This window comes from Castor canadensis, chromosome 3 (assembly GCF_047511655.1).
Source record: "Castor canadensis chromosome 3, mCasCan1.hap1v2, whole genome shotgun sequence".
Taxonomy (NCBI): domain Eukaryota; kingdom Metazoa; phylum Chordata; class Mammalia; order Rodentia; family Castoridae; genus Castor; species Castor canadensis.
This window is the reverse complement of record NC_133388.1, coordinates 143,625,136-143,634,732: the sequence shown is the minus strand read 5'-3', so window position 1 is coordinate 143,634,732 and position 9,597 is coordinate 143,625,136. Positions and strand designations below refer to the sequence as shown.

Below are 9,597 nucleotides of genomic sequence, written 5' to 3'. Positions count from 1 at the left end.
CAAAGCAGCTGGGAGAGTGGGGGAGAGTAGAGGGGATAGTGGCGGGCAGGGGGGCGCAGGGGAAGAGGTTGAGGGGGAGTGTGAGTGTGAGCAAATGGGAGGAAGAGGCATGGCTGGGAAAGCCAGCAAGAAAAAGCGGCCAGAGAGCGTGGGGAGAAGAGTGACCCAGAACAAGAATCAGGATGAGGGAGGGGGAGCATTGCTGGATGTGGTTTTCCAATATGGCACAGAACATTGTGGCCCATACATGCTGTCTTTAGCTACTGCTTTAATTGCTGTACCAGTGAACATATTAAATATAGTTGTCCTGCATGATTGCTGTAAAGAATTCAAGATTGAAATTTTAATGAAAGGAAATGCCAGTGCTTTGAAGTTGATCTCTATTTTATTGTTAATTTATTAAGCCCATCATGGAACTCAGAGGGATTAATGAGAAATAGCTTGCATTAGTGTATTGATTTTTTTGTACAAATCGGGGGTGTGCTAAAAAACTAGCTAGCATTTGTTGCCCTTAACGCAGAGAAACTAAAGCAGATACCTTAAAGCAACTGAGGCCAATAGGAAAAGGGGAACAGGTACTAGAGAAAAGGTTAGATCAAAAAGAATTAACCTAGAAGGTAACACCCACGCACAGGAAATCAATGTGAGTCAATGCCCTGTATAGCTATCCTTATCTCAACCAGCAAAAATTCTTGTTCCTTCCTATTATTGCTTATACTCTCTCTACAACAAAATTAGAAATAAGGGCAAAATAGTTTCTGCTGGGTATCGGGGGAGGGGGCGGAGTGGGTGGTAAGGGAGGGGGTGGGGGCAGTGGGGAGAAATGAACCAATCCTTGTATGCACATATGAATAATAAAAGAAAAAAAAAGATTAATTACTGATCAACCCGTTAAAAAAAAAAAAACAACAAATCGGGGGTGTGTATAATTAGCTGGATTAATAGATGACTTAGTAGATATATCGAGAGGGAACTGATTAGTAAATCACTGTCTTCCTGGAGGGAGGTTTTTGAGTTTTTTTATCCTAATCCTATCCCTGGCAACCTTAGGCCTCACTTGGGTAAAACTATAAATGTGCTGCCTGACAATGGAATAGATGGTTAAGGTAACAAAGCAGGGAAGCAGAATGTGGGAATGTGCTGACATTTAAGTTAAGAAGCAGACCTGCCACAGGGATCACAGAAGCAGCTTCTCCCCAGTTAAACTGCAAGAGGATAGTGAAGAAAAATGTAGCCTAGCAACATCATATATATGATCAAGTATAAGATCATATATGTCACAGTATAATGTAGCTGGGTTTTGGGAAGGAAGGAAAATAAGAGAGAGAGAAACAGAGAGAAAGAAAAGAAAGAAGGAAAGAAGGAAGGAAGGAGCTCTTGTGGTCTTCAGCTTTCTGAACAAAGTATGGTGTGTAGACCAATAGAAATCAGGGTTCTGCTCCATTCTTCACCATGAAGCACTACTTCATTGGGAGAATTGCCTTTTAGCTTTCTCATGTAGAAGAAACCAGAAAATGAAAGTATCAAACCCAGTTAGTGTCTTCCTGCCTTCCCTCTTCCTGACCATTTGCTCCAGTTGCATGCATCTCCCCAAATCTGAATTGGTTCTGACTAAAGCAGGAAATACTTAGGATTTTTAAGTGTATCCCACAATCATTAATCACACTCTCTCTATGCCTTGCCCACAGTGAATTCTTGCTCAATACTGGCGGAATTTGTTTATTGAATTGTAATCTCCCATGCCAAGATAGTGTTGCCTAGGTCTAGCAGTGGGATGACCACCATGGCATCCCAAAAGGACCTTACTGACATCTTGATGCAGAACCTCATATCTCAGGAAAGACTCCCAGTTTTCCATGATACTTACACACCATCTTTCCAAGTTTCAGCTGGTTCCATTCCTGTATATCCAAGTACCATGAGCTGAGTGAATCACAGTGCCCTGTAAATATGGTAATCACTCAATATTTATTTGCCAATGAAGTGAATTATTTTTTAAAGATCAGAGTAGACTTGAGGTTATTGCTGTAATAAAGCCAATGTTACTCAAAGTCCCTGAAGACAAAGAAGGGAATAGGATTATGGGTCATTCATACTACCATAGCAATGCTTCCAGCATGCAAATCATACAAATAGCTACATCCTTTATGTTGCAATGGAAAGAAACCAATAAACAAACCACAGACCAGCTTAAGCCAGGTTCCCTTCCATGATGAAGGGCTTCCTCTATCCCATGGAATCCTCGCTATCTGGGAAGCACTGGCAATGTGAACTAGGAATAAGGATATACTGCCAGCTTGGGCTCAGACAAGGCCATCTGCCAGGTGCATATCTCATCCCTCCTGATCCCAGTGTCCCAGAAATTAGACTGTATTTCAGTTGCTCTGAGTGGCTTTAGTCAGAACAAGCCTTCAGGTTGGTTCAGTAAGCACATCATGAACTCCCAGAGTCCACTTGTTTGGGTCTTCTAATGATAGTCACCATCGGTGTTAATAAGGGGCTAACAGGCCTCATGAAAACTGTCAATGTGGACAGTGTTGAAGAAGCAGTGCTGAGCTTAACTTTCCACTGCCAGTATATGCAGGTACAGTCATATTTGAGTAGATAACTGGTTTCTGAAACCCTGCAATTCCATTTACTAGAAGGAGAAATTAAATTAAAATTGTAGGCTAATAATCACTACAGCTATTAGCTACTAGAGAAATAGTCACGCAGATGAAAAGGAACCTGAAGGAGCACTGGATCCATGGAGAGTGAGGTTCAGATTGTCTCAGTCAGAACTGATCATTTGCAGGGGAGCCAGGCAATCTGCTTCAGCCCAGCAACTCCAGTGACCCAGCTAGAATCATATGTAGGTTTGCCACATTTCTTTAAGAACAATCTGGAAACGGACTCATGTTATACAGTCCACATGGACTTGGAATATTTTTTCTTTTTGATAAGAGATTTATCAAGATACAATTCACATACTGTATAATTCATCCATTTGAAGTATGCAAATTTAGTTGGTATTTGTATCAACTGTAGAACATTTTTATCACCTCTTAGCTATAATCTCTCTACCCCCTCCCCCCCCACCAGCCCTAAGCAATGACTAATAGCTCTCTTTCTTATAAATGAGATCATATAACATGTGTGGGTTTTGGTCACTGACTTCTTTCACTTACCATGAGTTCAGAGTATATCCGTGTGTCAGTACTTCATTCCTCTTTGTGCTTGAAAGTGTATACCACATTTTGTTTCTTCATCAGTTGACGTTGTTTGGGTTGTTTCTACTTTTGGGCATTATAAGCGATGTGGCTGTGAACGTCTATGTACAAATTTTTATGTTCACATGTTTTCATTTCTCTTGATATGTGCCTAGAAGTGGAATTGTTAGGTCAAATGGTAGCTCTGTGTTCAATGCTTTTGAAGAACTTCTACACTATTTTCAAAATGGATGCATTATTTTACATTCCTAGTGGCAGACAGAGCATGGAAGTTCTAGTTTCTTCCTATCTTCCCCAACACTTTTGCTATCTTTGGTGTGTTATTATGGCTGTGCTAGTGTGTATGGATGGTATCTCTGCGTGGTTCTGATTTGCACTTTGATGATGATTTTGAGCTTTTCATGTGCTTAGTGACACGTGATACTTCTGCAGAATTTTCTATTCAGATCCTCTATTCATTTTTGGTTGGGTTATTTTTTATTGAGTTCTAAGAGGTTTTTATATATTCTACTCCCAAGTCCCTTATCTGGTGATTTGCACATATTTTTTCTTAGTCTTTGGGTTGTCTCTTTCACTCTAGATAGTGTTCTAAAGCACACTGTTTTTATTTGGATGCAGTCCAGTTTTATCTATTTTTTGTTTCATTTGCTCATATCATATCTAAAGCTTCACTGCCAAATTTAAACTCATGGAGATTTACCGTTTCTTTTAGGAGTTTTGTATTATTTGTTTTTTAGTAGTACTGGGGTTTGAACTCAGGTCCTTATACTTGCTAGGCAGATGCTCTACCACTTGGAGCTATTCCACCAGTCATTTTTTGTGTTTTGTGTTTTCAAGATAGGGTCTCACGACCTATTTGCCTGGATTGGCTTTGAACTGCAGTCCTCTTGATCTCTGCCACCTGAGTAGGTAGGATTATAGGCATGAGCTACTGGTGCCCCGCAAGAGTTTTGTACTTTTTCACCTCTCACATTTAGGTATTTGAGCCATTTTAAGTTAACTCTTTTTTTTTTTTTTTTAAGACAGAGTCTTACTAGCTGGCCTGGAATTTACAATTTTCCTGCCTCCACCTCCTGAGTGCTGGGATTACATGTGCTGCCACATCTTACAAGTTAATATGGTCTGAGTTAAGGGTCCAGTTTCATTCTTTTGCATATAACTATCCAGTTTTCCCAGCATTGTTTGTTGAAGTAACTCTTGTTTTCTCTTTAGATAGTCTTGGCTTCTTTGTCAAAAATACAAATTGACAATATAATTGAAGTAATATAAATAAATAGGTTTATTTCTATGCTGCTAAATTATATTCCACTAATCTGTATGTCTGTCTCTATGATACTTGGTTACTTTGTTTCCTTGGAATATTTTTAATTCACAAAATGTCTATTTTGAAAATGCATCATTATGTACCACTTTTATGTTTTAAGTTAACTGTCAAGTTGTGTTCAATTTTTAATCGTGTTTTTACTCGTGTAATAATAGAGAGAGCATACTGAAATATTATTCTAATACATATTAATACCATTTGGCATCTTAAGAAAAATGTTTATTTTTTGCTGCATCAATTTGATTTGGATAATCAAACTTTGCTTTTATTTATAACTATTTTAAGACAGTTCTCTGCCTTGACCACATTGACATGGAAAAATGGCGAGGTTTGCAGTCTGAATCCACATCTAAATATATCTGGAAGCAGGAGTTTAGGAGGATTGATTTGAAATCTAATGAAAGAGTAGAACAATGGCTCAGGAACTCGCTTATCTGTCAAGCACTTTAACCAGTGAAGCCCTGTCCTCCCACTTGGCGTGATTGACAGTGCAAAGACCTGGAGTCAGGCTGGAGGTAGACAGCCCATGATTGTGTGTCTCATTCTGATCTTTTCAGATTTATTTTAAAAATAGGAAAATAATAATGTAACTGAATGTAATGGCAAACAAAAGGCAGCCTTTTTCACTTGATAACAGGCAGGGAAACAAAGATGTGCCTTAAGATAACATAAATAATCTGCTGGTTCTCCCACAGAAGAAAGTGACACTCAGAGATGATAACACATCCAAAACCACATCAGTAGATGCAAATCTAGAAGGCTCATGCTCTCCTCAGGTTTTTATAGTGAAAACCAGGAACTGCCTCAGTCTGCTAACATAATCGAGAGGTTCTGAATCTTAGAGTGTAAACACATTCACTCATTCACTCCCTTTCCTCTCCTCCCTCTGTACCCATGATTGTGCCTTAAGTGTTCAATGATACTCATTGAAGGATGGCAGAGAAGCAGAGAAGAAAGGGGGCTATGAGAAGGGCCGGGAAAAATGGAACAGAACCACAGACAGTATTGGGAGCTGATGAGTTGGGGTAGATTGGGAGAAGTCCTCCATTTCTGTACATCTTCCCCATTTCCACATAGGAAAAACAAATGATTAGATCTACATCTCATTCAGGTCGTGCTGTTCACACTGCACCAGAGTCTCCTTTTAATAAATTTTCTCAATTGAATCACAGCTTACATTGCCAAAAAGCGTAAATGCTTTTTAAAAAATAAATCATGTGTTTTATCTCAAATTCAAATAACACTTACTTGAGTTTTAATATTACTAAGTAACACAGAAATTGATTTGTCATAAGCTAGGGGAAAAAATGAAAAAAGCAAGTCAATTGATTTGTATTTAATCAAGCACTGACTTGGCTGTTATTTTAAAGAAAATCTTGTACTTATTCACCCTGTTTGTACTTGTAGTTGTGCCTGTTCAGAAGCTAAAACTTTGCAATCTGCTGTGTTTCAAAAGGAATATAAAGCTCAATGTTTAGCATAAATGTGCCCATTTTTCTAGTGTACTGGGCAAGTCTTTCACAGTCTATATCATCTGCCTTTTTTTCTAACTTTCTTTCTTTCTGGTTATAGGCCAAGAAGAGAGACTTTCACCATAACATTTGAAAGGAATACATTGCCAGAAGTTGGAATACTTTTTTGAACAAACATTTCTCCAAGGTAAATATTACCACTGTACCAATGAGGGAGTACGTCATTAGGATTTTCAGATGGCAGGGTACAGCACAAAGCTGTAATTGTTTAGTCTAATGCAGATCTAGGGTGATGTGAGAGAAGGGGGGGAAAGAGAGAGAGAAGAATGCAGAGCTGTTGGGGCTTCCTGCAGCCTCTGCTAAATGTGTCACAGGGAGAATGCCATCAGACTCTGGGAGCTTGTTGAGCTGGACTGCAAATGTGTGGGAAAAAAGAGAGGGAAGGGGAAGCTGGACTTTCTTCTTGGTGTTACAGATTTTCATGAAAACAAAAACTGGCATGGTTTGATTATAAAATTAACACTTCTCCCTTTTTGAGGGAAAAGGTTGGGTAATTCTCTTTAAAAGGTAAATAGAATATATGCCATAGGCATGTCACAAGGGGGGAAACCTTAATCATATTTTACGCCAAGACTTATGGTTAAGGGAGATTTTAAGGAAATTCATGTACATCTCTGAAAATGCCTACTAAATAAACTTTTCATTGGTTCATTGGTTCATGAGAAATGCTTCTTGAAGTTCTTAATTTGGGAGGTCACATCCTTAATGGCCCTTGTGAGGAGGGGAACTATGTGTGTGTAAGAGAGAGAAAGAGACAGACACTGAGACCAAAAAGGAATGTACTAGCATCTTCTGTGTGTTTCAGACGAGTAGCTCTAGGCACTTTCTTTATGAATCATGAGCTTAATGGGAATCAAGGCTTAACAGAAGCTGCTGGATCCATAGCTGCAGCATTCATGAATTAGTTGCTAAATTTTAACACAAACTGCTGTGTCATTTCTGTGAAGTTCCCCTGTTGCTGTTCCATTTGTAGTGAAAGCTATTTTTGCCAAGCCCCACAATTTTATCTGGCAAAATGCTGCTTCCTTCCTCATAAAGATATTTGTGTACCTGTGTGCACAGAAATGCAAAAATGTACAATCCAATTTAAAATAATATACTTGTCAAGTTTTTCTGTTTAGAAGTGAATATGTGGGTGACGTTACTCTGTTCTAGTGTCCTGGAAGGCAATTTCAGATTGACAAGGGGAGAGTAGGGTTTTCCTGCTCGGCCCTCAGCCTGGTTTTCTTTTCTGAAGAACTGTGGTGGGGGAATGTAGGCTGTACATTAGAGGAGAGTTTTGTGATACTATTCATTCTCTGTTCTGACAGAGAGGGCATTGTTTGCTCACTGTAATGGGCTTGCCAAGAATCTGTGCTGTGCATACAGAATGGGAAAATAGTAGAGCAGTAGGGAAATCTCAAAATCCTGAGGAATAGATCGGCTTTAACATATATTTTAATAGCTTCTCATTATTGCAATACAAGTCATAATTTGAGGAAATAGTTTTCTTTTCAATGATTCCTTTCTTCATGTTGCATTATGCATGTATTACACAGGGTAAAAGGTCTCTCAGACAGCAGTTTGCCTATCTAAATGCTGTAATAGCAAGAATTAAAATTAGGGGAGTTCAGAGATACTTTATGGACATACCAGACCTGCTTGATATTGCTCCTTGTACATTAGCATTCATATCAGTGTAAACCTATGCCATTATCTGGTGAGTCACCGAAGCAAGTGTGTGCTGCCTAAAGTAAGAGAAAAAGCACATTTAATACGTGCATTAGGGCAAGAGGTACATTGCTAGGGTCAGTGTGAGAGGGCGCCACCCCCACAACACTCAGACTCCAAAGGCAACAACTGTAAAAGGGAAGACTTAAAGCAATTTGCAAATTGGATTGGAAAGTGCATGGGTGAAATATAAACATGACTGAGGCCCATTGGTTCTGTTGCTGAAGGTCATGTGTTCCCACCTCTCCCTAAGCACAGGGACCTCACAATATAGCAGTCCCCAGGTGCCTGAGGACTCGTGTGTGTGTGTGTGTGTGTGTGTGTGTGTGTTATTACAGCAAAAGGTGTTTCAAGGCTTCAGTCTACTTTGTTCACACACAGGCACGTAAGCTAGCAACTAGGAGAACCTACTCCAGTGCAGCCCCAATTGCAGGTGTGCATGGGTCATTGCCAGATCTAAATTTAAGGCACCCCTTATCCTTAAGCTTGAAGAGAGTTTTCCCTACTCCCCAGTCTTGGCTTGTGTGTAAAAGGATGACTCTGGATATTTTCACAAGCACTATATAATATAAATCATGAGATTTCTAAAATTTCAGTGTGATAGTTTCAGTATATAGTGGGTCATTACTCGTTGCAAACCCTTCTGGGCTTTTTATATAATCTATGTAATAATTAGTAAAAGCCCAGCTTTTACTCCAGCACTAGTGACATGATTAATATATATTAATTATTTTATAGTTTACAAATTCCTCAGTTATTTAAAATGCATTTGTTTGACAATCTTTTTGAAGATACATTTGTGTATCTTTTTTAAAAATACATAGAAAGCTGTGCATGGTGGTACATGTTATAATCCCAGCACTGGGGGAGAAAGGCAGAAGGACTTGAGTTTGAGGTTAGCCTTAGCTACATAGTGAGTTCAAGGCCAGTCTAAGCTGAAGGCAAGACCCTGTCTCAAGTATATATGCATATATGTAACTCAGTGGTAAAGCACCTGCCTCACATTTGTGAGGCTCTGGGTTCCATCCCTAGAACTGTAAAAAATGATAGTAAAATAAAATTAGATAGATAGAGAGAAAGAGAGACAGAGAAATGTATTTATGTGACAATGTTTTCAAGTAAGTAACAAAGAAACCAAGAAAAAATAACCAAGTCATCAACCAAAGTTTTTCCCTTCCCTTTTTGCTTCTGGTTAATACATTTTATTTCATCTGTTTAAAGTCTAATTTCTGTTTGATTGTCTTTAATAACTGAGTTAAGGATCACTAATGGGAAGGCAGGATTTAGCACTGTGGGAGGTATTGTAGAGGGCTGGGCCAGCCTCTCCCTGCCCTCGCCAGGGCTTTGTGGCAGTGCTGCCTGTGACAGCAGGACTGGTGGCCCTGGGAGGCAGCTCTGTCTGCAGGGGAAGTGCTGGCCTATCTGGGTTCTGTCAGCCACAGCTCCCGCCCTGCCTGCTTACTCCTGTTCCGCTGGCATCCCTAGCAGCCGCTGTGCTGGAGGCCTGCTCATTAGCGTGGGCTGGTAATGACCTGGCTCTTTACGGCCTATGAGCACAGCTCACCAGGAAAGGTAGGGGCTTGCGGGCAGCTAAGTCAGTGTGTGCACCGACCTGGTGAGGATCCTCACAACTGGTTAGCTGGGGCTGCCTTAAAGGCAGGAGGATGAGCGTCTTGTGGCCATTGTGGTCATTGTTATGTCATCATTGTGTACTATGAAAGGACATGTGTATTAAGAGAAGTTAGAGTAAACCCTGAATGGAACTAATTTACATTGTACTTACTGTGAGGCAAGCACTGATCTAAACACTTGGCAATATTAA

The 9,597-nt window shown here is 39.8% G+C and overlaps 1 protein-coding gene across 6 annotated transcripts in view; it reads left to right on the top strand.

Moving 5' to 3' along the window:
* Pag1 (phosphoprotein membrane anchor with glycosphingolipid microdomains 1) overlaps positions 1-9,597 on the top strand; it is a 137,879-nt gene that overhangs the window by 74,924 nt on the left and 53,358 nt on the right. For all 6 annotated transcript variants that reach the window (XM_074068763.1, XM_074068760.1, XM_020186885.2 and 3 more), the window contains one exon: positions 6,106-6,192. The gene's annotated coding sequence lies outside the window, so the exon portion shown is untranslated. The remainder of the gene's footprint in view (positions 1-6,105; positions 6,193-9,597) is intronic.